Source organism: Jaculus jaculus, chromosome 5 (assembly GCF_020740685.1).
Source record: "Jaculus jaculus isolate mJacJac1 chromosome 5, mJacJac1.mat.Y.cur, whole genome shotgun sequence".
Classification (NCBI taxonomy): domain Eukaryota; kingdom Metazoa; phylum Chordata; class Mammalia; order Rodentia; family Dipodidae; genus Jaculus; species Jaculus jaculus.
In genome coordinates, this window is record NC_059106.1 from 78,998,275 (window position 1) to 79,024,824 (window position 26,550).

Here is a 26,550-nt window from a genome sequence, read left to right on the forward strand (position 1 = left end):
CCATTTCCTAGTGTCTTCTCCAATTTTTTAAAGACATCTTATTTATATTTATATTTATGTTTTTATATTTATTTATTTGAGAGAGAGAGAGACAAAGAGGTAGATAGACAATGGACAAGTCAGGGCCTCCAGCAACTGCAAACAAACTCTAGATGCATGCACCCCTTTTGCATCTGGCTTACATGGGTCCTGGGGAGTTGAACCTGGGTCCTTTGGCTTTGCAGGTAAATGCCTTAACCATTAAGCCATCTCTCTAGCACTCTTCTGCAATTTCTATCTTGAGTGTTTTAAAGTTTGCATTGTAGAGATCTTTAACTTCCTTGGTTAGATTTATTCCAAGGTACTTTCCTTTTTTTAAAAAAAAATTATTTTATTTATATATTTGAGAGAGAAAGAGACAGAAATAGGCAGGGAGAGAGACAGAAAGAGAGAGAGAATGGTTGTGCCAGGGCCTCCAGACACTGCAAATGAACTCCAGATGCATGCATCCCCTTGTGCATCTGGCTAACATGGGTCCTGAGGAATCAAATCTGGGTCCTTTGGCTTTGCAGGCAAGTGCCTTAATGACTAAGCCATCTATCCACCCAACTTTTTTTCTTTTTTATGCAATTGTAAATGGGAATGATTCTCTGATTTCTTCCTCAGTGTTTGTTGTTAGCACATAGGAAGGTTACTGATTTTTGTGTGTTTATTTTGTGTGTTTACATTGCAAATGAACTCCTGATGCATGTGCCCCTTTGTGCATTTGGCCACCACGCCCCCCCCCTTTTAACCCTTTAAAAAAATTTTTTTTTTTATTTATTTATTTGAGAGCGACAGACACAGAGAGAAAGACAGATAGAGAGAGAGAGAGAGAATGGGCACTCCAGGGCCTCCAGCCACTGCAAACGAACTCCAGACGCATGCGCCCCCTTGTGCATCTGGCTAACGTGGGACCTGGGGAACCGAGCCTTGAACCTGGGTCCTTAGGCTTCACAGGCAAGCACTTAACCGCTAAGCCATCTCTCCAGCCCTTTTTTGGTTTTTTGACATAGGGTCTCACTCTAGCCCAGGCTGACCTGGAATTCACTAAGGAGTCTCAGGGTGACCTCAAACTCACGGCAATCCTCCTACCTCTGCCTCCCGAGTGCTGGGATTAAAGGTGTGTGCCACCACACCCGGCTTTTAAAAAAAAAAATTTTGTTTTTATTTATTTGAGAGTGACAGAGAGAAAGAGGCAGAGAGAGAGAGAGAGAGAGAGAATGGGCAAGCTAGGGCCTTCAGCCACTGCATATGAGCTCCAGATGCGTGTGCCCTCTTGTGCATCTGGCTAATGTGGGTCCTGGGGAATTGAGCCTCAAACCGGGGCCTTAGGCTTCACAGGCAAGTGCTTAACCACTAAGCCATCTCTCCAGCCCAACCCAGCTTTTTTACTTTTATTTTCATGTTAAATTTACTCCCAAGCCAGGTGTGGTGGCACACGCCTTTAATCCCAGGACTCGGGAGGCAGAGGTAGGGGGATCACTGTGAGTTCGAGGCCACCCTGAGAATGCAGGGTGAATTCCAGGTCAGCATGAGCTAGAGTGAGACCCTACCTTGAAAAACCAAAAAAAAAAAAAAAAAAAAAAAAAAATTACTCTCATGTCCTAAGTTTTTGTTTCTTCATTTTTTTTTTTCTGGGATAGCTTTTTCTTCTGTGAAGCCTCCTCTTCTGGTTTAGAGATACTCTGCTCCTTTTCAGTGAGGATCATCTCAGCATGGCAGGGAGAGCTCATGTGTGAGTAAGTTGACCATGAGCTCTAAGTATGGTGGTGCATCTTGGGTGCTTTGTTCACCTGGACATGCTCAATGACCAGAGAATCCACATCTAAACCCTTATGTTCAGCATTGCTCTCTGCATTTTGAAGCAGGCGCACACAAAATCAGCACTCTTTTTGGGCCACCAACCCAGCGTCCAGCCCCACTGGTTAGCCTGAGCACACCTACCAACTCCACCATTATGTCACTGAAATGGCACACACTGCTTCTTTAAAGTGACATCTTGGGCTGGTGAGATGGCTTAGTGGTTAAGGCACTTACCTGCGAAGCCAAAGGATCCTGGTTGGATTCTCCAGAACCCACGTGCACCAGATGCACAAGGGGGCGCGTGCATTTGGAGTTTCTTTGCACTGGCTAGAGGCTCTGGCTCACCCATTCTCTCTTGCCCTCTCTCACTTTCTATCTCTTTCTCTCTCAAATAAATAAAATATATTTAAAGTGACATCTTTCAGATATTTGGTGGCTTTTCGAATATGCAAACCCTTGATGGCCTGGGCAGTTTCACGGGTGTTCTTAAGGTGAACACAAAAATTGAACCCCTTAATTTGCATGATTTTGTGGGGTTTTCTCGGTGAAGAGAGTAGCGAACCATTTTCATAAGTCACCTCAGGCCACTGACAGGAAGAACAGTCTATGAATTTTTTAATTTCCTTCTTGATTTCTTCATTGACCCATTCATCATTTAGTAGCGTGTTTAGTTTCCGTGATTTTGTGTATGCTCTATAGCTTTTCTTGCTGTTGATTTGTAGTTTAATCCCATTGTGATCAGATAGAGTGCAAGAAATTATTTCAATTTTCCTGTATTTGTTGAGGTTTGCTTTGTGTCCTAATATATGGTCTACTTTAGAGGATGTTCCATGTGCTGCTGAAATGAATGTGTATTTTGCAGCATTTGGATGAAATGTCCTGTAGATATCTGTTAGGTCCATTTGTTGTATGAGCTCATTTAATCCAGATGCCTCTCTGTTTATTCTTTCCCGGGACGACCTGTCAATTGATGAGAGTGGGGTGTGGAAGTCACCCACCACCACTGTGCTTGGTGTTCTCTGTGAACTCAGTCCTAGTGTTGTCTTAGTAGTGTTTGATGAAATCGGGAGCCCCCATGTTAGGTGCTTATAAGTTTAGGATTGCAATGTCCTCCTGTTGGAGTGTTCCTTGTTCCTTTAATCAATATAAAGTGACCTTCCTTATCCTTCCTAACTAACGTTGGCCTGAAGTCTATCCTGTCAGATACTAGGATAGTGACCCTTGCTTATTTTCTAGGCCCATGTGCTTGAAACACCATTTTCCAACCTTTCACCCTAAGATAGTGTCCATCTTTTGTGGAGAGGTGAGTTTCTTGGGGGCAACAAATTGAAGGGTCTTGGTTTTTAACCCAGTCTGCAAGCCTGTGTCTTTTGGTTGGGACATTGAGGCTGTTGATATTAAGAGTTATAATTGAAAGGTGTGCATTTATTCTTGCCATTTTTCTTGTTTTGTAGCTTTTCTAGTTCTATCTTTGTGCTCTTGTATTAACTAGTGTTTGAGTATGGCTTATTTTTTCCATGTTCCTTATGTGTGTGTGCTTTTGTTTTTCTTCAGTATGGAGGATAGAGGATCCTTTCAAGCATTTTCTCTTCCTTCCTCTCTTTCTCTCTCTTTTTTTCTGAGGTAGGGTTTCACTCTAGTCCAGGCTGATATGGAATTCACTATATAGTCTCAGGGTTGCCTCAAACTCATGGTGATCCTCCTACCTCTGCCTCCTGAGTGCTGGAATTAAAGGTGTGCACCACCAGACTGGGGCCTTTCAAATATTTTCTGTAGAGCTGGTTTTGTCTTCAAATATTCTTTTAGCCTGCTTTTGTTGTGGAATCTCCTGATTTCTCTGTCTATCTGGATGGATAACTTTGCAGGATAAAGTAATCTTGGTTGACAGTTATTATCTTTCAGAACTTGGAATACATCATTCCAAGCCCTTCTGGCTTTTAAAGTTTGTATTGAGTAATCTTTTGCTATCCTCATGGGCTTGCCTTTGTATGTGACTTGATTTTTCTCTCTAACTGCTTTCGATATATTTTCCTTAGTTTGTGTGTTTGTAGTTTAGTTATAATATGATGGTAAGAGGGAGGGGGTAGATCATGGATGAACCTAAACAATGGTACCAAATGGCCTGTATTTGCTAAAAAGAAAACTAATAAATTAAATTTTAAAAAATATGATGGTAAGAGTTTCTTTCCTGATTTTGTTTGTTTGGCATTCTATTTCCTATATTTGTATTGGCATCACTTTCCCTACTTGGGGGAAGTTTTCTTCTATGATTTTTTTTTTTTTTTTGGTTTTTCGAGGTAGGGTCTCACTCTGGCCCAGGCTGACCTGGAATTAACTCTGTAGTCTCAGGGTGGCCTTGAACTCACGATGATCCTCCTACCTCTGCCTCCCGAGTGCTGGGATTAAAGGCGTGCACCACCATACCCGGCTTCTTCTATGATTTTTGTTGAAAAGAACTGTTGTCTTTATCTGAAATTCTTCTTCTACTATGCCCTGAATTCTTATGTTTGATCTCTTCATGGTGTCCTGAATGTCTTGAAATTCCCATTCATGCTTTCCTATTAGCTTGTCTTTATCTTTGTGGGATTGTATTCTATTGCCTTCTTTATTTCATTAAATTGGTGTCCTGCCTCTTCTTTGATTCCTTTGATTTCCTCTTTGATTTCTTCTTTGATTGTTTTCATGTGTTCTTTGACCTCTTTGAACATATTTATAATTATTCTTTTGAACTCTTTCTCAGGCATTTCCTCTAACTCTTTCTCACTGGAGTTCATTTCTGATGCATTAATACTTTTAGGTGGATTTATATCGTCTTGCTTTTTAGTGTTTCTTGTGTTATAATGTATATATTTTTGCATCTTGGATTAAGTTAATGCTTGGATTTTCTAGCTAGCTGTGTATTCTTAGCTGTATCAATTGATTTGATGTAATATATTTTCAGGGTAGGACCTTAAGGTATTAGGTGTGGCTCTTAAGACTCTCAGAGTATCTACAAAGATGTTCTTAGGGGTTGAGTTTCCCTGCTATAGGAGTATTCAAGCAGGCTGAGTGGAATAAAATACTGGTAGATTCTAAAATTTAACTAAACACTGTACACATTCAATCAAAAACAGCCCCGAGTATGTATGCAAGAGTAGTTATTATAATGACCAGATCCTCTATCAACAAAGAGGTTTAGATTTCTGGTCTGTTGAGGGATCCAAGTCAGCTTGTGACCAAGTGAGACCCTTCCCTGGTGCAATCCCAGTTACCTTGGGTGATTGTGGTCTCAGTCAAGTTGCTGCCTGGGTCGTCGGGCTGCTGTTCTGATTTCTGGAGCTGGGCACTTGCTTTTCCTACGGGGCAAACTGAGCCGCTGCTGCTGCCTCTGCTGCTGTTGTAGCTGCCACCCCCGGAGCCACCACCGCTGTTGAAGCTGCCACTGCCGTGTCCACCGCCGCTGCTCACCCCGAAGCCGCTGCTGCGGGATCTGCCGCCGCTGCTCACCCCGAAGCCGCTGCTGCGGGATCTGCCGCTGCTGCCGCTCCTGGGTCCGCTGCTGCTGGGGCCACTGGTACTGGTGCTGGAGCCGCTGAAGTTGCTGCCGAACTCTGCTCCTGCTTGGGTCCTGCTGTCAGCCCAAGTTGGCGTGGCCAGTCCCGGGCCGCTGCTGTGTTCGCTGGAGCTGGGTTCAGGTGGTGGGGGAGGGGAGGGAGCCGCGGCTGCTCTGGTTGTCTCGCTGTTCCACGTGTGCTTCTACCTCGCGGTCTGCTCCTCCGGTGCTCGCTGCCGCTCTCCCCTCACGTTTCCCGAGTTGCAGAGAGTGTGGTGTGAGGGGAAAATCCCGCACCTGGCTTGTCCTGCGGCTCGAGCCGAGGGTCCGGCGGCTTTCTGCCGCTCCGCGGCTGCGGCGGGTGGCCGAGCTGTCCAGAACTGCTGTTCCCGCCTGTGCAGGCGCTGGATGCTCTGGAACTCTTCTACTTCTCCGCTGCTACCTCAATTTCCTATACACCTCACTTTTTAGTAAAAGTGTGTATTTTGCTGAGTTTTTTTGGTCTTTTTCCCCCCTAGGCTGCTTTGGCGTGGTGCCTACGCCGCCATCTTAACCGGAAGTCCTGGATTGTATTCTATATGCCACCTGGTCTTCTAGTTTAGATATTCTGTCCTCTCCTTGATGCATCCTACTGGTGAGACTTTCTTTTTCTCTTTCTTTTTAATAGGTAGATGGTTTTAATTCAACAGATAACAAGTAAATGAACGCAACCTGCTTCTCCCACAGAGAAACTCAGATACATATGTCATACATGGCATTCTGATATACAGATCCAAGGAGAAGGACTTTCTATAGAGTTTTCTATTTGACTTACTGTTTTTTATTTCTAGTATTTCTGATTGGTATTTTCCCATTATTTCTATTTCCTTACTCATGTCTTGTATTGACCTTCTTATTTCATTAAGTTGGTTTCTTGTGTTCTCCTTCAGGAGTTTGTTTTAATCTTTGATTCTTTTGTTTTCTTCTTTGATTTCTTTGAGTATAGATAAAAATCATTTTTTTGAAATCTTTGTCAGGCATTTCATCTCAAACAGTCTCACTGGGGGTCATTTCTGATGGATTTATAATTTGGGTAGGATTGTATTATCTTGATTCTTTGTGTTTTTTGTATTATATATCTTTAAGATATTTTATTTTTATTTATTTGACAGACAAGGAGAGAGAGAATGGGTGCCACTGCAAACAAACTCCAGATGCATGCGCCTGCTTGTGCATCTGGCTAACGTGGGTCCTGGGGAATCAAACCTGGGTCCTTTGGCTTTGCAGGCAAACACTTTAACTGCTAAGCCACCCCTCCAGCCCATCATATTATATTTTTAAAAAGTTTTTTTTCACTTATTTATTTGACAGAGAGAGAAAGAGAGAGAGCGAATGGGCACACCTTGGCCTCCAGCTACTACAAATGAACTCCAGACACGTGCCACCTTGTGCGTTTGGCTCACATGGGTCCTGGGGAATCAAACATGGGTCCTTTTGCTTTGCAGGCAAATGCCCTAACCACTAAGCAAATCCTCCAGCCATCTTGTATTATAATGTAGAGATTTTTGCATCTTGGCTTAATTTGATGCTTGGGTTTTCTATTTATCTGTAGTATTCTTAGCTGTGTAAGTCTGACTTTATATATTTCAGTGTAGGAGCTTAAGGTGCCAGGTGTAGCTCTAATCTCCAAGACAAATAGCAGAAGTGACTCTAGGTATTGAGTTTGCCTGTTATTCAAGTATTGTAGTAGACTTGATGAAGCAAATTACTGGCAAATTCTAAAATTCAATAGAACATTATACATATTCCATCAAAACCAGCACAGAGTATTTATACAAGCAACTAGCACAGACTATATACACAAGTGTGGGAATTAAAACAGATAATTAGCAAAGCCAAAGCCCCTAATGGTATGTGTTGCCCCACACCCTCACTCCTGTCAACTAGGAGGTTGAGATTGCTTGTCTGAAATGGGTTCCAAGTCAGCCTGGGACCTGCCCCCAATAGTGATATAAGAGAAAGACCAAGGACCTAAAAATCAGAAAATGTCAAAAACAACAATAGTTGAGCCGGGCGTGGTGGCGCACACCTTTAATCCCAGCACTTGGGAGGCAGAGGTAGGAGGATCACCATGAGTTCGAGGCCACCTTGAGAATACATAGTGAATTCCAGGTCAGCCTGGACCAGAGTGAAACCCTACCTCAAAAAAACCAAAAAAAAAAAAAAAAAAACCAAAAAAAAACACCACCAACAACAAAAAAAAAAAACCCAAAAACAAAACAACAACAACAACAAAAACAATAGTCAACACCAAAATACAGCTTATTTGAGAAGGGTAAAGCCAACCAAGAATTTCTCCTTCAAATGTAATACATAACCTTTCCTGACATGGTAAGAGAGATTAGCTCTTCCAGTGCAGGCCTATATATCTGGCTTTGTATAAATAGGCCCTGTTACCTTTTGGGATGGCTTCCAGTCTCACCAATGCTAAGTACTCACCTTGTTCTCTCTCGGTGCTGGGCAGCCAGGGGTGACTGAATGCATTCTCCTGATGTTCACAGCCCTGACATTTGGGGGATGGGAGACTCTGCACGGTGCCTGGAGTTGTACTGGAGCTGCGCAACTGGTCCCATTTGTATCTCCTTCAGCAGCTGCTCAGCTGGTCTCTGCTCTCTTCCCTTTCAGGTTTCTTTTCTTTTAATATTTATTTTAACTTATTTATCAGAGAGAGAGAGAGAGATTGAGAATGGGCACCAGAGCCTCTAGCCACTGGAAACAAACTCCAGATGCATGGGCCACCTTGTGCATCTGGCTTACGTGGGACCTGGAGAATTGAACCTGGGTCCTTGGGCTTCACAGGCATGCACCTACACCATGAAACCCCCTTCCACTTGTTTCTGTTCTTGCAGCTTGGCACCACTCTGTGCTGCCAGGCCAGCAGGCTCACGAATCGGGCTGCTGGCACCTCAGTAGGATTCTGGCCAGTTTCCTCCTTTCTGGAAGATCTTGGTCTCTCCTGCTTCTCTGCTGTGGTTGATAATAACTTATATACCTTCACTTTTCAGTAGAAGAGTGTATTTTGCTGTGTCTTTTCATTTATTTCACTCCCTAGGCTGCTTTGGTGTGATTAGTATGCTGCCATCTTCAGAAATATTTTTATCAGTTTCATTCAGAGATGCAAATAATGCCATAAGTCAGATTCTGAAGCTTCAAAGAACTATCAAAGGGCTTCCAGTTAAGATGTCAGATTAGGAGCCAGGCCAAAAACAACAGGGAAAAATAGAGACAAGATTCTTCACAAAAATCTCCTCTCCCAAACCATGAAAATGACAGAGGAAACTGAGGAGATCAAAGATCCATAAATATGACCAGAAAAGATAGCCAATCTGGGCATGGTGGCACACGCCTTTAATCCCAGCACCTAGGAAGCAGAGTTAGGAGGATTGCTGTGAGTTTAAGGTCACCCTGAGACTACATAGTGAATTCCAGGTCAGCCTGGGCTAGAGTGAAACTCTACCTCAAAAACAAAACAAAACAACAACAACAACAAAAAGATAGCCAAATGCCTACCATAAAACAGGGTACCTCTACTGGGGCCACAAGAAATTGCAGAGGAAGTGGCCACACAGGTATTGCTCCCACTGCTAGCCTGACAACCAGCTCCAGGGGGAAGAGTACTGACACTGTAGTTAATCAAAACACATTGAATCAGAAACCCAGAGGCTACCGAGAACTCAGCCCTAAAGCAGAATGCTAACCAAGGTTCAGGGACCATTATGGAAGAGGGGATGGGCCCACTGTTTGTTTTGCTTGCTGGAAGGCTTTAAAAGCTATGCACCTTTCTGCAGAAGCAAACATTGCCTTGCCAATATACATGGTCATGTGCAGATCTTAGACTCATTTCTAACACACTGTAAGCAAGTATCTCCTTTCACTTTGGATTTGCTTATTGATATTACATGACTGAGGTCACCAATTTTATAATCATCTTGGCACAAAGAGGCCAACTAGTGTCATTTTCTACCTCTCCTGGGTCTCTAGGAGAGCCAGTGACTTTTCATATTATGACAAAGATGCTACTGGGGTGAGGACTGGAGAGATTTCTCAGTGGTTAGGGCACTTGCCTGCAAGGTCTAAGGACCCAGGTTCAATTCCCCAGTCCCCACATAGATGCATGGGATGATACATGTATCTGGAGTCTGTTGGCAGTTGCTGAAGGTCCTGGCATGCTCATATTCTCTGTCTTTCTTCTATCTCTCTTTGCTTGCAAATAAATAAATTAACTCCCCCCCCCCACCGAGGTAGGGTCTCGCTCTAGCTCAGGCTGACCTGGAATTCATTATGTAGTCTCAGGGTAGCTTCGAACTCATGCAATTCACCTGCTGCTGCACCACCACACCCGGAAAATTAACTTAAAGCAAAAAAGATATTAGTGGGTCTCACACCCAGATGTACCATGACAGAGTTGTGGATGGACCAACGCCCCAAGAAAAACTGTAGACAGATGACTTTGAGTTTTGGCTCTTGAAAATGATTACCGGTGTTTTCAGAGAGAGCAGTTTGCAAGCTCCCACCGTTGCAGGATTCATTGTGAAGGATCACCCTTCTTCCACGAGGAATAAGAACGTAAGACATGGGGGTGACACTCAAGCGCTGTGTGCATAACCTTATCCAGATCCACACTGTCATTTGACAATCCTGAAGAAGTTTTCATGGAGCACTTTATCGCATAAATGCAACCATCCAGCGCTCTTCTTTTATTTTTAATTTTTTTCAAGTTAAGGTCTCTCTCTAGCCTCGGCTGACCTAGAATTCACTGTGGAATTCAGGGTAGCCTAGAAATCACAGTGATCCTCCTACTTCTGCCTCCCAAGTGCTGGGATTAAAGACTTGCGCCCCCACACCTGGCTTTATCTTTATCTTTCTTTTGAGGAGTGTCAAGTTCATGTCTGAGGGTAGTCCTGGGGATCTCTAAATCCTCAGCCTCACCTCACTTGGGAATTTGCCTCTGGACTTCCCCACTCTCTTCTGTCCTTCATTCTCTGGCTCTCCTTCACAAAAGGAAAAATTCTAATTTCTGATTCATCTCTCTGTCCATCTGAGTGAGGGAGCTGACAGTGTAGGCCAGGAGATCTCCAACAGGGGAGCACTGTAAATTTACAGAAGTAAAGGGAGGGGGCTGGAGAGATGGCTTAGCAGTTAAGCGCTTGCCTGTGAGGCCTAAGGACCCGGGTTTGAGGCTCGATTCCCCAGGACCCACATTAGCCAGATGCACAAGGGGGCGCACGTGTCTGGAATTCATCTGCAGTGGCCGGAAGCCCTGGCGCGCCCATTCTCTCTCTCTCTCTCTGCCTCTTCCTCTGTGTGTCACTCTCAAATAAATAAAAATAAAAATAAACCAAAAAAAATTTTTAAAAAAGGAGTAAAGGGAGGAAAGAAACACCTGCAAGTCCCACAACTTTAGCCTGCCTTTTCCTCCACCAACTAGCATCCTCCTGGTTCACGAACTCTTGAAGAAGCTGCTCTTTGCATAGTTACCCCATTTCTGTATGACAGTGAGGATAATTCTATTCTGTAATTCTCACAGCTGACAATAGGCAGGGCTTGGGCTTTTTGTTTGCTTGCTTTGTTTTGTTTTAAGAAAAAGTTTTACTGTTAATTATTATTTTAACAAAGTTTACAATGGGTTTAAAAAAGGCAGGCAACCCAAAACATTATAGGCCATTGCTGAGGCCCTGGGTTTCCCATCAGGAATAGATGGTAAGACCCTACTGCTGAAGACTCCACATACTTGGGCTGCAAGGCCACTGAGAAATCCTGCTGGAGCTGAGCTGATAACCTCCTCCATGTAGACCAGCTGACAGAAAGCTGGAAGAAGCCATTTTGCATGCAGTTCAATGGGAGAAAGGGAAATCATCAGTGAAGATACTCAACAGTGGACACTGCAAGCCTTGTATTTGGCCAGCCAGGCCAAATGAGCCAATGGGTGCAATAGTGGCACGTCTGTTATAGGGGAAACCAACTGCCTTGGACTGGAGGCCTGCTCCATGGGAGAGAATACATCCCTGATACTGAAAATTTTAAACAGGGGAGGTCATGAGCCCTAGGGGTGTAATGTCTGCTGCTGTCTGACTAAATGTACGTACTATGCTTATCAAATTGCCCATGTAGACCAGCTGACAAAGCTGGAAAAAGTTACACAGCATGCAGATCAAAGGGGGGAGAGACAGAAATCACCAGTGTAGATCAACAACAGTGGACACTACAAGCCTTAAATTAGGCCATCCAGGGCAAATGAGCCAATGGGTGCAATAGAAGCATTTGTTATGGGGAAAACCAACCACCATCTAATTGGACTGGAGGCCCACTCCATGGGAGGGTATACATGCTTGATACTGAAAACCTATGACAGGGGAGGTCATGAGCTCTAGGGGTGTAATATCTGTTGGTTTCTGGCTAAATGTACATAATATGCTCACCAAACTTCCCAGTAAGCACTTCTGTTAGTGTTCATACTCATATTAATGCTACTCTCACTTTTGGTTAGAGAAGCTTCTCTTTTCAGATGGCGGTGACCTTGGGATGACTCAGAAGGCACCATGGTGCTGAGAAGAAGTGACAAACAAATGCTCAGTACTGAAACATCTCTATCACACTTTCTAAGGCTCAGGGTCCATTGCGGAAGAGGTGGCGGAAAGAATGTAGGAGCCAAAGGAAGGGTAGAACTCCCTACAATGTACTCCTCCAGACACTAAATGGCCTGGATATCTGTGACCTCACAGAGCCTGACAATGCCTACACAAGACCTTCATAATAGGAGGAAAAGATGATGACATCAAAATAAAAGAGAGACTGATTGAGAGGGGGAAGGAATGTGATGGAGAGTGGAGTTTCAAAAGAGAAAGTGGGGGAGGGAGGGAATTACCATGGTTTATTCTCTATAAATATGGAAGTTGTGAATAAAATATATTTAAAAAAATAAATAGCTGATCATGGTGGCGCATGCTTTTATTCCCAGCACTTGGGAGGCAGAAGTAGGATTGTCGAGAGTTTGAGGCCACCCTGAGACTACATAGTGAATTCCAGGTCATCCTGGGCCAGAGCAAGACCCTACCTCAGAAAAACCAAAAACAAACAAATAAATAATAAAATAAAAGGAAGACACCTGTGCTGTCACAAGCTGAAAGTAACAAAAGAGTTTTAGAGAAAATAGTACATGGTCCTTTTTTTTTCTTTCTCTCTTCCCCCTCTCTGTGATTGCAAATAAATAAACCAAAATATTAAAAATTTAAAGTATTAATTGAATAAATACAAGATCCAGAAAAGAAATTAAATCTGAAAGATTAAATCCATTATTAGCAGTATCTCTAAAAGTTAGGCTAATATATTACAGGAGAGGTCATCAACCTTAGGGGAGTAATGCCTGCTGTTGTCTGGCTAAATGTATATATTATGCCCATCAAACTGCCCTATAAGCATTTTCTTAATGTTTTTACCCTTATATTAATGCTACTCTTACTTTTGGTTACAGAAGCTTCTCTTTTCAGTTGGTGGTGACCACTGGGGTGACTCAAAAGTCACCATAGTGCTGAGAAGAGACAGAGGAGTGCTCAGCACTGAAACATCTCTTATCACACCTTCCAAGGCTCAGGGTCCATTGCAGAAGAGGTGGCAGAAAGAATGTAAAAGCCAAAGGAAAGGTAAGACTCCTTACAATGTGCTCCTCCAGATGCCAAATGGCCTGGATATCCATGACCTCACAGTGCCTGACACTACCTACACAAGAGGAAACGATCATGACATCAAAATAAAAGAGAGAGATGGGCATGGTGGCATACCCCTTTAACCTCAGCATTTGGGAGGCAGAGGTAGGAGGATCGCCATGAGTTCAAGGCCACCCTGAGACTACATAGTGAATTCCAGGTCAGCCTGAGCTTCAGTGAGACAGTACACGCCCCCCCCCCCCATAAATAAATAATAAATAAATAAAAAACTGAGAAAAAAAAGAGAGAGAGACTAATTGAGAGGGAGAGGGAATTTGTTGGAGGGTGGCTTTGTGAGAGGGATAGTGGGAGTGGGGAGGGAATTTATTGTCTATAATTATGGAGGCTGCCAATAAATTTTTTTAAAATTAAGCTAACAGCTTCATTCTCTCCTAATATTTTCTCTTTGTTCCAAATACAGTGCTCTCAACCCCTGTCCCCAAAGAATAATGGGCATAAGAAATTAATATTAAGAACATACAGACGAAAGAAGAGCTCCAAATCTCGACTCTGACTTGCCAGTTTAACTTGGAAGTTACTCAGCTTAACTGCGCTAGTCATAAGATCGCTACGCACTGAAAATTGTATGTGAAGAATCTATGCATCATAAAGTTTGCCACTGGGGTTGCAGATTAGTAGCATACACTATCATCCCTATCAACTTTTTTCAAGTTATATTTATAGTAAAACTCTAGTTTAAATGCTTACAACACTTACTAATTATACATTTGGGGCAGAGCAGGGCCTGTATGTCTCTGATGGCTATCTACTTTCTTGTGCTCACGTGTTTGTGGAATCTCTTTCCTTTTTTTTTTTTTCTTTTATTTATTAGACAGTCAAAGAAAGAAAGAGGCAGAGAGAGAGAGAGAGAGAGAGAGAGAGAGAGAGAGAGAGAGGGAGGGAGGGAGCGCGCACATCAGTGTCTTCAGCCATTGCAAACAATCTCCAGACATGTGTATCCCCTTGTGTGCATGTATAACATTGCATGCTTGCGTCACTGTGTGTCTGGCTTACATGAGACTTGGAGACTGGAGATTTGAACATGAGTTCTTAGACTTCACAGGCAAACACCTTAACTGCTAAGCCATCTTTCCACACCTTTTTGTTTGTTTGTTTTTTGTTTTTTGAGGTAGAGTCTCACTCTAGCCCAGGCTGACCTGGAATTCACTGTGTAGTCTCAGGGTGGCCTTGAACTCATGGTGATCCTCCTACCTCTGCCTCCCTGTGCTGGAATTAAAGGTGTGCACCACCATGCCCAGTGTGTTTATGGAATTTAACAAGAAATACACACCGCATTGCTCCAACGTTGGATGGAATGCTTATTAACAACATCCCTAAGAAAATAACTGCAAAGTGCATTGAATATTGCTTTAATTAGAAATAATTGCTATAAATCAGGCGTGATGGCATACACCTTTAATCCCAGAACTCAGAAAGCAGAGGTAGGAGGATTGCTGTGAATTCAAGGCCAGCCTGAGACTACATAGTAAATTCCAGGTCAGCTTGGGCTAGAGCAAGACACTACCTCAAAACTCCCCTCCCCCCAAAATCCAAACAAATAATTGCCATAATCAGGGCTGAGGACATGACTCAGTAGTTAAAGATGCTTGTTACTAAAGCCTTCCATCTCAGGTTTGATTCCCCAGTACCCATGTAAAGCCAGATGCTCAAAGTGGTACAGATGTCTGGAGTTCGTTTCCAGTGGCCGGGCTTGGTGGTGCACGCCTTTAATCCCAGCACTCAGGAGGCAGAGGTAGGAGGATCACTATGAGTTCAAGGCCACCCTGAGACTACATAGTGAGTTCCAGGTCAGCCTGGTCTAGACTGAAACCCTACCTTGAAAAACCAAGAAGAAACAAAAGAAAGAAAGTAAGAAAGAATGGGGCCGGAGAGAAGATGGCTCAGAGGTTAATGTGCTTGCCTGCAAAGCCTAACGACTCAGGATTGATTCCCCAGTACCCATGTAAAGCCAGATGAACAAACTGGCACGTGTATCTGGAGTTTGTTTGCAGTAGCTAGAGGCCCTGGTGTGTCCATTTTCTCTCTCTCTTTCTCTCTCTCTGCTTGCAAATAAATAAATTAAAACTATTTTTTGAGTCAGGCATGGTGGCACATGTCTTTAATTCCAGCACTTGGGAAGCAAAGGTAGGAGGATTGCCATGAGTTCAAGGTCACCCTGAGACTACATAGTGAATTCTAGGTCAGCCTGGATTAAAGTGAGAACCTACCTCAAAAACAATTAAAGGGGTGGGGTTGGAGTGATGGCTTAGTGGTTAAGGCTCTTGCCTGTGAAGCCTAAGGACCCAGGTTCAATTCCCCAGTATTAAGCCAGCTGCACGAGGTTGCACATGCATCTAGAATTTGTTTGCAGTTGCTGGAGGCCCTGGCATGTCCATTCTTTCTATCTGCTTCTTTCTCTCTCTTTCTAACACATAAATAAATAAAATAAAATACTAAAAAACAAAAAAATCAATAATTTTTTTTTGTCTTGTTTTGAGGTACATTTTCACTCTAATAGAGGCTGTCCTGGAATTCACTGTGTAGTCTCAGGGCAATTCTCCTACCTTTGCCTCCCTAGTGCTGGGATTAAAGGCATGTGCCACCACGCCTGGCAAGCAATAAATACTTTTTAAAGCAGAAACACAGCACATATACTCTTCTTTGCTTTTGTCCACGGATCTTGGAGATTTACCACTGCCGTCGTTGGGGCTGGCTGCATATGCGCCATGGTGTGGCTTATCATAATGTAACCAGACACATTTTAAAGTATTAGGTACATTTTTTTAGTGAGCTTTTATTGGAGGACAAAAATAAATCTTATTCTCTAAATCCTAGTGAAGCTAGCCGTTCTTTGATATCTGGGAGATATATTCGCAAAACCACAGACACAATGCAGCCCTCCCCTGGAAAACAGCTTTTCATTTGGGGGAATGAGCCTGAACATTGGCCAAGATACAGTTTGTTGAAGTCTCACCCAAGGAATGAAGAAACTCAATGGTACTTGTGGCAGATAAGAAGTCAACTTGGCAGTGGACTGATCAATTACATGTGCTTTAAAAGGCTTTGAATAAACAATGTGAAATGCTTCACCATGGTATCTCCAAAATGAACCAAAAGAAATAGAATCTGGGCTGGAGAGATGGCTCAGTGGTTAAATCACTTGCCTGCAAAGCCTAATGAGCAGGGTTTGATTCCTGAAACTCACATAAAGCCATATGCACAAAGTAGCACATGTATATGGAGTTCATTTGCAGTGGCTAGAGGCCTTGGCATGCTCCTTTTCTCTCTGTCTGTCTTTTGTATGTCTCTCTCTGCTTGCAAACAAACAAACAAATACATAACTATTTTTAAAAGATTACAGTTTGGAGACACAAAGTGGGTGCTGAGTGACTAGAGATCCTTCCAGGAATTTTAGAAAGCCAGTGCTTGGAGTAGGCGATGCAGTGGCTCTGACAGAAGATATGGAATACTCTGAGAGAAGTTGAGAACACTGCAGTCCACTAGTGGATAGACCAGGGAGCCAAGCTGCAGGGGGCCTTTCATTCTGTTTTTAAATTTTCCTTTGCTCATGTGCCTATCTTCATAGAAGGAAGTTTCAATCATTCGAAGTCTTCTCTCCATGACATCTGTCAGGAGATCTTGGAGAACATACACTTCTCATTCTCTTTTTAGATATATTTGGAGACTTTCTTTAGAACCTTCTCATAATGAGTTTCCATGCATAAGAACATGGTGTAAGCTGTTAAACAAGGCAAAGCCTTCAAGATACGACTAGTTACCAAATTTCTGGGCTTTTGCATAAAAGTTATTAGAGTTGAAACTGTTTCATTGACATGTGGCCTAATCATCCTGTTTGCCAGCTCCATAGGGTTCTGGAACTGACAAGCCTGTACCACTGCTACAGTCTTTTTCTTTTAACTTTTTAAGAATTTTATTTATTTATTTTATTTACTTGAGAGAAAAAGAGAGAGAGAGAGAGAGAGAGAGGGAGAGAATGGGTGTGCCAGGGCCTCCAGCCACTGCAAACAAACTCCAGATGCATGTGCCCCTTTGTGCATCTGGCTTATGTGGGTCCTGGGGAATCGAACCTGGATCCTTTGGCTTTGCAGGAAAGCACCTTAGCCGCTAAGCCATCTCTCTAGCCCAAACCTGAGTATTTAAGCTCTATAATCAAGCACCTTAACCACTGAACCATCTCTCCAGCCCAGCTATAGGCTTTTGATTAGGTTTTCACTAGCAGGCAGGAAGCCTTGCCATGGAGAAGGTCCCAAGTCCAATCAAAGAACCGTAGGTTCCCCCATGACAAACGAGCTGCCATTGCACTAGTTAGTACATCTGGCCTGGCTGGCCAGTGGCCGATCTTGGCGGATCCAGTGGCTGACCATTATACTGACTACTGCAGTCTAGCTGCATGAACACCTGCCGGCTTACCTGCGCTTTCTGTGGCCTCATGAGGACAGGACCCAGCCCCCTAGCTGCTGTCCAGGGCTTGGATTTTAATTCATCATTTATTGTGGCAGTCAATGTCTTTTTTTCAAGGTAGGGTCTCCCTCTAGCCCAAACTGACCTGGAATTCACTCTGTAGTCCCAGGCTGGCCCAGAACTCATGGAGATCCTCCTAACCTCAGCCCCCCAAGTGCTGGGATTAAAGGTGTGTGCCACCACCACGCCCGGCAGTTAAATTTTGTTTTTGTTTTTGTGTTTTCAAGGCTGACCTGGAATTCACTATGTAGTCACAGGCTGGCCTCAAACAGTGATCCTCCTACCTCTGGAGTGCTGGGATTAAAGGGGTGAGTCCCCACGCCCGGGGCAGCATTTAAATCTTCAAGGAAGCATTCACACACAGCAACTTGTCTGAATAAAAGAACGTGTCAGTGAATCCTGGGCTCTTACAAGGGAACATATGTGAGCTTGAATGCTCACTGTGGTTACAGACACCCCACGGGAACAGACTTGCAGAGGAGGCCACAGATCTCAGCAGAGTCAACATGCCCCTTGGCCCCTGGCTATTTCCTGCCCACTGGCTTTTGAGTGCCCTGCTCATGCTCTAGCTGGTCATGGATATCCATGCAGTGGACACATTTTTTGAGCCTTTGGGTTAGCCTTAGTTGTTACCTGAGATGTTTTTGGCACATTTTCAGGATCGTTTGGAAGGGGCAATTTTTCCATTTGCTTCTTCAGCTGCAAACTCGTTATTCATCCTTTTCATGTGAGCTGGTAAAATGAACAACTCCACACTGTGGGAGACATGTTCTTTGGCCTTTGGTTATGAAAAGCAGGATTTTGTCTTGAGCTCTGCCTGAAAGTGATGTGACAGAGTTTACAGCAGGCAGAGATGGCCGGGGCACCTTGTTTCCCAAGATGTTTTCCAGGACAGGCAGCATATGGCCTTGAGGGCCATGGCCTAGAACTGGAGGGGCCCAGAGTATAAATGTGAGGTCACCCTTGCTACATTTGTAGTTCATCAAATGAGAAACACTTTTTGGATTGCAGTGTTTAGAGATTCTGAAACTTCTCAATTGGATTTTAAAATGGTTTCCTGGGCTGGAGAGAGGGCTCAAGTGTTAAGAGCACTTCCTGCGCAAGCAGGGGGCCGGAGGAGGCCCGAGAGTCTGGTTGAGGTCAATGCCCAGGACCCACATAAACAGCTGGCCATGGCCACCCATGCCTGTAACCACAATCCTGTGATGAGCAAAGATCAGAGAATCACCAGGGCTCGTGGTGGGGACCGGGAGGTGGCGGCAAGCTGTGGAGTGAGCAAGAGAGTCTGGCTCAAGTAAGAACAGGAGGAAGGGCTGGAGAGATGGCTTAGTGGTTAAGTGCTTGCCTGTGAAGCCTAAGGACCCCAGTTCGAGGCTCGGTTCCCCAGGTCCCACGTTAGCCAGATGCACAAGGGGGTGCACGCGTCTGGAGTTCGTTTGCAGAGGCTGGAAGCCCTGGCGCGCCCATTCTCTCCCTCTATCTGTCTTTCTCTCTGTGTCTGTCGCTCTCAAATAAATAATAAAATAAATTTTAAAAAATTAAAAAAAAAAAAGAACAGGAGGAAGAGTGATGGAGGAAGATGCCCGATTTTCCCTTCCGGCCACCAGGGCAACAGGCACACACATGCGTACACCACACACTATACCACACCACACCACACCACATTCTCTCTCTCTCTCTCTCTCTCTCTCTCTCTCTCTCTCTCTCTCTCTCTCTCACACACACACACACACACACACACACACAATTCATTATCATGGTGGGGGTATTAGCTACTTTTCTCATCACTACGACAGAAAGCCTGCCTTAAACACCTTGAAGAAAAGTTTACCCGGGCTGCCGTCGTGGCGGGGACGGCCCACCGCGGCGGGAGGCACGGCAGCAGAAGCAGGCTGATCTGCAGGACCAGGAGCTTTGGGCATCGCTTGTTCAAGTCTTGGTGCATCGGGAGCAGAGAACTTTCAGTCCAAAGCAGAAGTGGATAAATCTTCAAAGTCCACCTGCAGCAACCACTTCTGCTAGCTAGGTCCTATATCTGGAAGGTTCCACAATCTCCCCAAAATACCAACACCAGCTGGAACCAAGTGCTCAAATTATGAGTCTGTGGAGGGCATTTTACATACCAACCACACTAAGTGGGGAAAGATAAACATTAAATCTATTTAAATATATGATACTTAGGTTACATTAGGCATCTAGCTTTGCATTTATAAGAATTTTTTTAAATTTTATTTATTGACAATTTTATACATGTTATCACATTCGCCTCTCCTCCAGCTGAACCCTTGTTCTTCCAACTACTTCCACTACTAAGAATGTTTAATATGCATTTTGCTGTATTTACTTATTACCTTTTAAAAAATTATTTACTTCAGAGAGTGAGAGAGGGAAAGAGGCAGACACACACACATGCGTGCGTGCACACACACACACATACACACACGGAGAGAGAATGGGTGCACCAGGGCCTCCAGCCACTGCAAACGGACTCCAGACACATGTGCCACCTTGTGCATCTGGCTTACATGGGTCCTAGAGAGTCGAACCCAGGTCCTCTGGCTTTGCAGGCAAGTGGCTTAACTGTTAAGCCATCTCTCCAGCCCCCTTTATTGCTTTAAACATATATTTTAAATATTTTATTTTTATTTATTTGATAGAGAAAGAGGGAGTGAGAGAGAATGGGCATGCCACAGACTCCAGCCAATGCAAACAAACGCATGTGCCCCAGTGTTCATCTGGGTAACATGGGTCCTGGGGAATCAAACCAGGGTCCTTTGGCTTTGCAGGCAAACGCCTTAAATGCTAAGCCATTCCTCCCACAACACCTTTTAAAAATATTTTTAAGAAGGATCACCATGAGTTTGAGGACAGCCTGAGACTACATAGTGAATTTCAGGTCAGTCCGGACAAGAGTGAAACCCTACTTAAAAAAAAAAAAAAAAAAATATATATATATATATATATATATATATATATATATACACACACACACACACGCACACACACACACAGATATGAGGGACAGTGTTGGTGCTCCAGAGCCTCTAGCAAACAAACTCCACATGTGTGTGTCACCTTGTGTATCTGGCTTTACATGGGTACTGGGGAGTTGAACCCTGGCCATCAGGCTTTGTTAGTGAGAGCCACTAACTGCTAAGATCTCTCCCTAGCCCCATTTATTACCTTTTTAAATTTTTAAAGTTTTTTACTGATTTATTTATTTTTTTTTTTTAATTTTTATTTATTTATTTGAGAGTGACAGAGAGAAAGAGGCAGAGAGAGAGAGAGAGAGAGAGAATGGGCGCCCCAGGGCTTCCAGCCACTGCAAACGAACTCCAGACGCATGCGCCCACTTGTGCATCTGGCTAATGTGGGTCCTGGGGAATTGAGCCTTGAACCCGGGTCCTTAGGCTTCACAGGCAAGCACTTAACTGCTAAGCTATCTCACCAGCCCTACTGATTTATTTTTATTCAATACAGAGAGAGAGGGAGAGAGAGAATGGGTGTGTCAGAGCCTCTAGCCACCACAAATGAACTCCAGACGCATGCACTACCTTGTGCATCTGGCATACGTGGGACCTGGAGAATTGAATCTGGGTGCTTGGGCTTTACATGCCACATCTAGTATACTAGGGTAAGAGCAGGCACTCTGCTCTCCTTTCAGGTGGGAAGCTATGTAGGTGGACACAGTATCTGAGGGCGCGCCACTCAGGGTTATGCCCAGCTGCATACAGTGAAAAGCCAATGACGGGGCTGGAGATTGCTTAATGATTAAGGCACTCACCTGCAAAGCCTAATGACCTGAGTTCAATTTTTCACTACCCATGTAAAGCCAAATGCGCAAAGTGGATGCATTCATTTGAAGTTTGTTTGTATGGCTGTAGGCCCTGGCACACCCATTCCTGTTCTCTCTCTCTCTCTCTCTCCTTACAAATAAATAATTTTTTTTTTAATATTATAGAGAGGGAGTGGCAGAGAATGGGTATGCCAGGACCTCCCTCAACCACTGTAATCAAACTCCATATGCTTGCGCCACCTAGTGAGCATGTGTGACCTTGCACTTGCCTCACCTTTGTGAGTCTGGTTTATCTGGAGAGTCGAACATGTGTCCTTAGGCTTTGCAGGCAAGTGCCTTAACCACTAAGCAATCTTTTCAGCTCCCAAATTATTATTATTATTATTATTTGGGTTTTTGAGGTAGGGCCTCACTGTAGCTCAGAGTGACCTGGAATTCACTATGTAGTCTCAGGGTGTCCTTGAACTCATGGTAATCCTCCTACCTCTGCCTCCCGAGTATTGGGATTAAAGGTGTGTGCCACCACAACAGGCTCCAAAATTAGTTTTTAAAAAATGAGCCAATGAGGGTTGGAGAGATGGCTTAGCACTTAAGTACTTGCCTGTGAAGCCTAAGGACCCCAGTTCGAGGCTCAGTTCCCCAGGACCCACATTAGCCAGGAACACAAGGGGGCGCACGCATCTGGAGTTCGTTTGCAGTGGCTGGAAGCCCTGGTGTGCCCATTCTCTCTCTCCTTCTTTGCCTCTTTCTCTCTCTGTCACTCTCAAATAAATAAATTAAAAAATCAAAAAAAAATGAGCCAATGACTTTATCAGATAGGGTTTATTATGTCCCCACAAAAGAAGTCTGGGGCTAGGCATCCCAGGCTGGTGTCATTGCTGCTCAAGATCCTCAGGACCTCAGGTCCTGTGACAGTTAAACCTCTACTGTCAACGTGATAAGATTAGGAATCATGTATTAGACATGCCTCTTGGGTCGGTGTGAGAGAGTATTTCCAGGAAAGATTAACTGAGGGGGAAAGTTCCATCTGGTGGCAACCTATATATAAAGACTTTCCAGAAACAAGTGGCTCTTTTGCCAGGCTGTCCTTACTCCTTGCTACCATCCTTCACTGACATTGGAACCCAGCTTCTTTTTTTTTTCTCAATTTTTATTAACATTTTCCATGATTATAAAAAATATCCCATGGTAATACCCTCCCTCCCCCCCCCCCCGCTTTCCCCTTTGAAATTCCATTCTCCATCATATCCCCTCCCCATCAAAATCATTCTACTTACATATATACAATACCAACCTATTAAGTACCCTCCTCCCTTCCTTTCTCTTCCCTTTATATCTCCTTTTTAACTTGCCTCTGCTACTGAGTTTTTTCCTTCTCATGCACAAGCCCAATCATCTGTAGCTAGGATCCACATATGAGGGAGAACATGTGGCACTTGACTTTCTGGGCCTGGGAACCCAGCTTCTTTTAACATGTATTTTGTTTGTTTGTTTGCTTTGCTTGTTTGTTTGTTTTTTGAGGTAGGGTCTCACTGTAGCCCAGGCTGACGTGAAATTCACTAAGGAGTCTCAGAGTGGCCTTGAACTCACAGCGATCCTCCTACCTCTGCCTCCTGAGTGCTGGGATTAAAGGCGTGCGCAACCACGCCTGGCTTAATATGTACTGGAAGACCAGGGGCTCTCCAGGGATCTTCCAAGCCTTCACAGCCAGATTTGGGACTGCTGAGGTATCCAGCCTCATGGACCAAGAAGCTACCAGATTGTCAGACTTTCCACTGTGCAGACAAGATAGTCATGGTAGGACTACCCAGCCATATTGTGTAAACCAATCTAATAGCCCCCTTTGTTGAATAATAAACATCCCTTTCTTTTAATACTTTCTTTTATAATACACATTCATTCTACCAGTTCTGTTCCTTTAGAGAACCCTGACTCATACAGGTCCCTTTGCCGTGCTTATCATGATGTTTTTAGTCTCCCATTTACTTCACTGTGACCTCTTGGTTGGATGACTGCATTACAAAACTCCAGGCAAGAAGGAAGTGGCAAGGAGAAGGATGTAATGTCTGTCAGCAAAGCAATGCTCTCTTAGAAGCCTCTAACAGATGTCTACCAATGCATCAGTTTCTAGAATGGCCACCCCTTGGTGCAAGAGAGGCTGGAGCTGCTAGCTATTTCAGCTTGGCCTGTTCTCTCTTGCAGTGAAATCAGACACTGGTCTCCCTGAGCTGTCCCAGCTGCCTCTGCTCTGCTTTGCTCGGTTCTCATCATTGCCTACAACAAATCACACTGGCACTCCCTGCTGGCCCATTACGCCCCATTCCCCACATTCTTTGTATTATTTTTCTTTCAGTACCACAGGGTCCTGGAAGTGGGAAGCTGCTGTTCCCATGGCCTGGAGCCCACATGCAGTGCTGAGAGTCTGCGTGTCTCGGGGACAGCACTGCACCAGAGGCAGATGAATGGGAGTTTGAGTCTTAATACTGCCACCACCAACCCCCCCCCCCGCCCCAGGGCCTTTCCCATGGTCAGCAATGCCATCCCCAGATATGTGTGCTTCACATCTTTCTTCAGCCTTTACTCAAACGTCACTTCAGTGATGAAGATTTCTTGTTTTTGTTTTTGTTTTTGTTTTTTTTTTCGAGGTAGGGTCTCACTCTGGTCCAGGCTGACCTGGAATTCACTCTGTCATCTCAGGGTGGCCATGAACTCACGGTGATCCTCCTACCTCTGCCTCCTGAGTGCTGGGATTAAAGGCGTGCACCACCACGCCCGGCATGATGAAGATTTCTTTAACTGCACTACCTAATCTCTATTCTCTTTCTCTCTCTCTCTCTCTTTTTCTTTTTCTTTTTTTTTTTTTTTTTTTGAGGTAGGGTCTTGCTCTATCCCAGATTGACCTGGAATTCACTATGCAGTCTCAGGGTGGCCTCAAACTCATAGTGATCCTCCTACCTCTGCCTTCCAAGTGCTGGGATTAAAGGCGTGCACCACCATGCCCAGCCTCTCCCTTTTAAATAATTTTATTTATTTATTTGCAAGCAGAGAGAGATAGAGAAAAGACAGACAGACAGGGCCTCCAGCCTCTGCAAAGGCACTCTAGATACATGTACCACGTTGTGCGTCTGGTTTTACTGGGTACTTAGGAATTGAACCCAGGTCATTAGGGTTTGCAGGCAAACACTTGAACCACTGAAAAATTTCTCCAGCCCCCAATCTCTATTCTTTTTCATACTTATTTATTTATTTACTTGAGAAAGAGGCATGTGGGGATGGTGAGCATGCCAAGGCCTCTAGCCACCTTGTGCATCTGATTTATATGGGTACTGGGGAATCAAACCTAGGTCCTTAGGCTTTGCAGGCAAGAATCTTAATGGCTAAGCCATCTCTCCAGTCCCCAATCTCAATTCTTTAGCCTGTACTTATCACTGATTAGCAGCATTTAATAAATCCTGTTTATTATCCATGTTCACAAACTAAAACATGAACTCGGAGGCCAAGCTGGGCATGGTAGCACAGGCCTTTAATCCCAACACTCAGGAGGCAGAGGTAGGAGGGTCATGGTGAGTTTGAGGCCAACCTGAAACTACACAGTGATTCCATGTCAGCCTGGGCTAGAGTGAGACTCTACCTCGAAACAAACAAACAAAAACATAGACCCTGTAAGCATGCGTGGAAACACTTGAGCTGAGACTCCCTCCCAGCCTCAGAGCCCAGGGTGCAGTGTGGTCTCCGGAGTGCAGGCCATGTCTAACACTGAAGGAAATGCAGTCCAGTCCAGTGTAGAGGGATGCGTGTGGAAAGTCACATAGTTCATAGCCTGTCCGTGTGGACGCAGCAGAAAGTGCTCCCCCTTCCCGCGTGTCCCACCCCGGAGAGAAACAGGCCACTGAGCAGGAAGGCAGGAGAGTCACTGCTGAGCTTGGTGCAGGAGGGAGTGGAGAGCCACGAGTGGGGAATAGGGACAAAGGGGAAGGCAGTCAAGGACGCTGGGTTCTAGCAAGTTACCCTTGGCGGTCACCTAGGTGAAGTCAGACTGGTAGCGCGGAGTGGATGGAACCAGGGGCTGTGTGGTCAACTGCGGACCCACGTACTTGCAGCTCCAGGCGCAGGGCTGAGACGTTGACACTAGAGGGCGCCATGGCCTAGGACAAGGGGCAGCTTCCTCTCGCTCTCAGAGACAGCTCAGGCTTCCAGCGGGGCAAGAACTTGGGGCACATAGGGCCAGTGTAGTACGGCCTACGGCCACCGCGAGTCCCAGGCAAACGCAGGCAGCCTCTCGGGCTCCCTCGGCCCTAAAAGGAAGCCAAGAGTCCTGCTGGGCACTTGTCATGGCCAGGGGAAGGGAAGGTGATCTGCCAGGAACTCCTCAGCTCAGAGGCCTTAGGCAATCTCTGTACTACATCTGGCTGTTTGACAAACAGGAAACCGACGCCTGTTGCGTCCAAACCGCTGGTTCCCCGGGGCCAGCTGCACGAGCGTCTCCTGAGAACATGGGGGGGGGGGGAGGTTAGAGGAAGGCAGGGTCTCCGAGCCTCCTCTGCCCATCTGAAGGGCAGCGGTCACTGGACTAACAAGCCCTGGGGTGATGCAGTAGTGACTGAATCAGGGGTCCCAGAAAACTGCACAGATGTAGTAGGTGCTGCAAAGGACCTAGCCCAGCAAGACTGAGTCAGAAGGTCCCAAACGAGCCAAGTAGGGACCCAGGAGAGCTTCCTGGTGGAGAGACAGAGAGAGAAGAATCAATCAAACTCCAGCTTCAATCAGTCTAACAGAGGGCTCAGCCTTTGTCAAACCCTTCCACAACTTTTCTCTAGGCAGGTCTCAAGTTTTGAAAGATGCTGTCTCCCAAACAAGTTGCTCTACATAGTTAATAATTCATTCGTTTCCTACTACTTATTAATCAATACATATATAGCTCTGACCAGAGTTTCTGATTAGCATGATATGTCCAGACTTCCTATTCTGAATTAATAATGATGGTACTTGCCAACTGCCTAGGGCTGCCAGGCTGGTTGCCAAGCGCTTTATGTAGACTAGCTTTTCCAATGACCACCATGAACCTCAGAATGGGGTGCTCTTCTTGGCCCCATCTTGCTGAAGAAGAACATGACACAGGAGAGGTTAGGTCCCTTGCCCGATGTCACATGGCTAGACATAGTCTAACCCAGACC

The 26,550-nt window shown here is 44.8% G+C and overlaps 1 pseudogene; it reads right to left on the reverse strand.

The window, feature by feature from the left end:
- Positions 1–16,509: 16,509 nt before the first annotated feature.
- On the reverse strand, positions 16,510–17,550 carry LOC101611738 (annotated as a pseudogene).
- Positions 17,551–26,550: the final 9,000 nt, after the last annotated feature.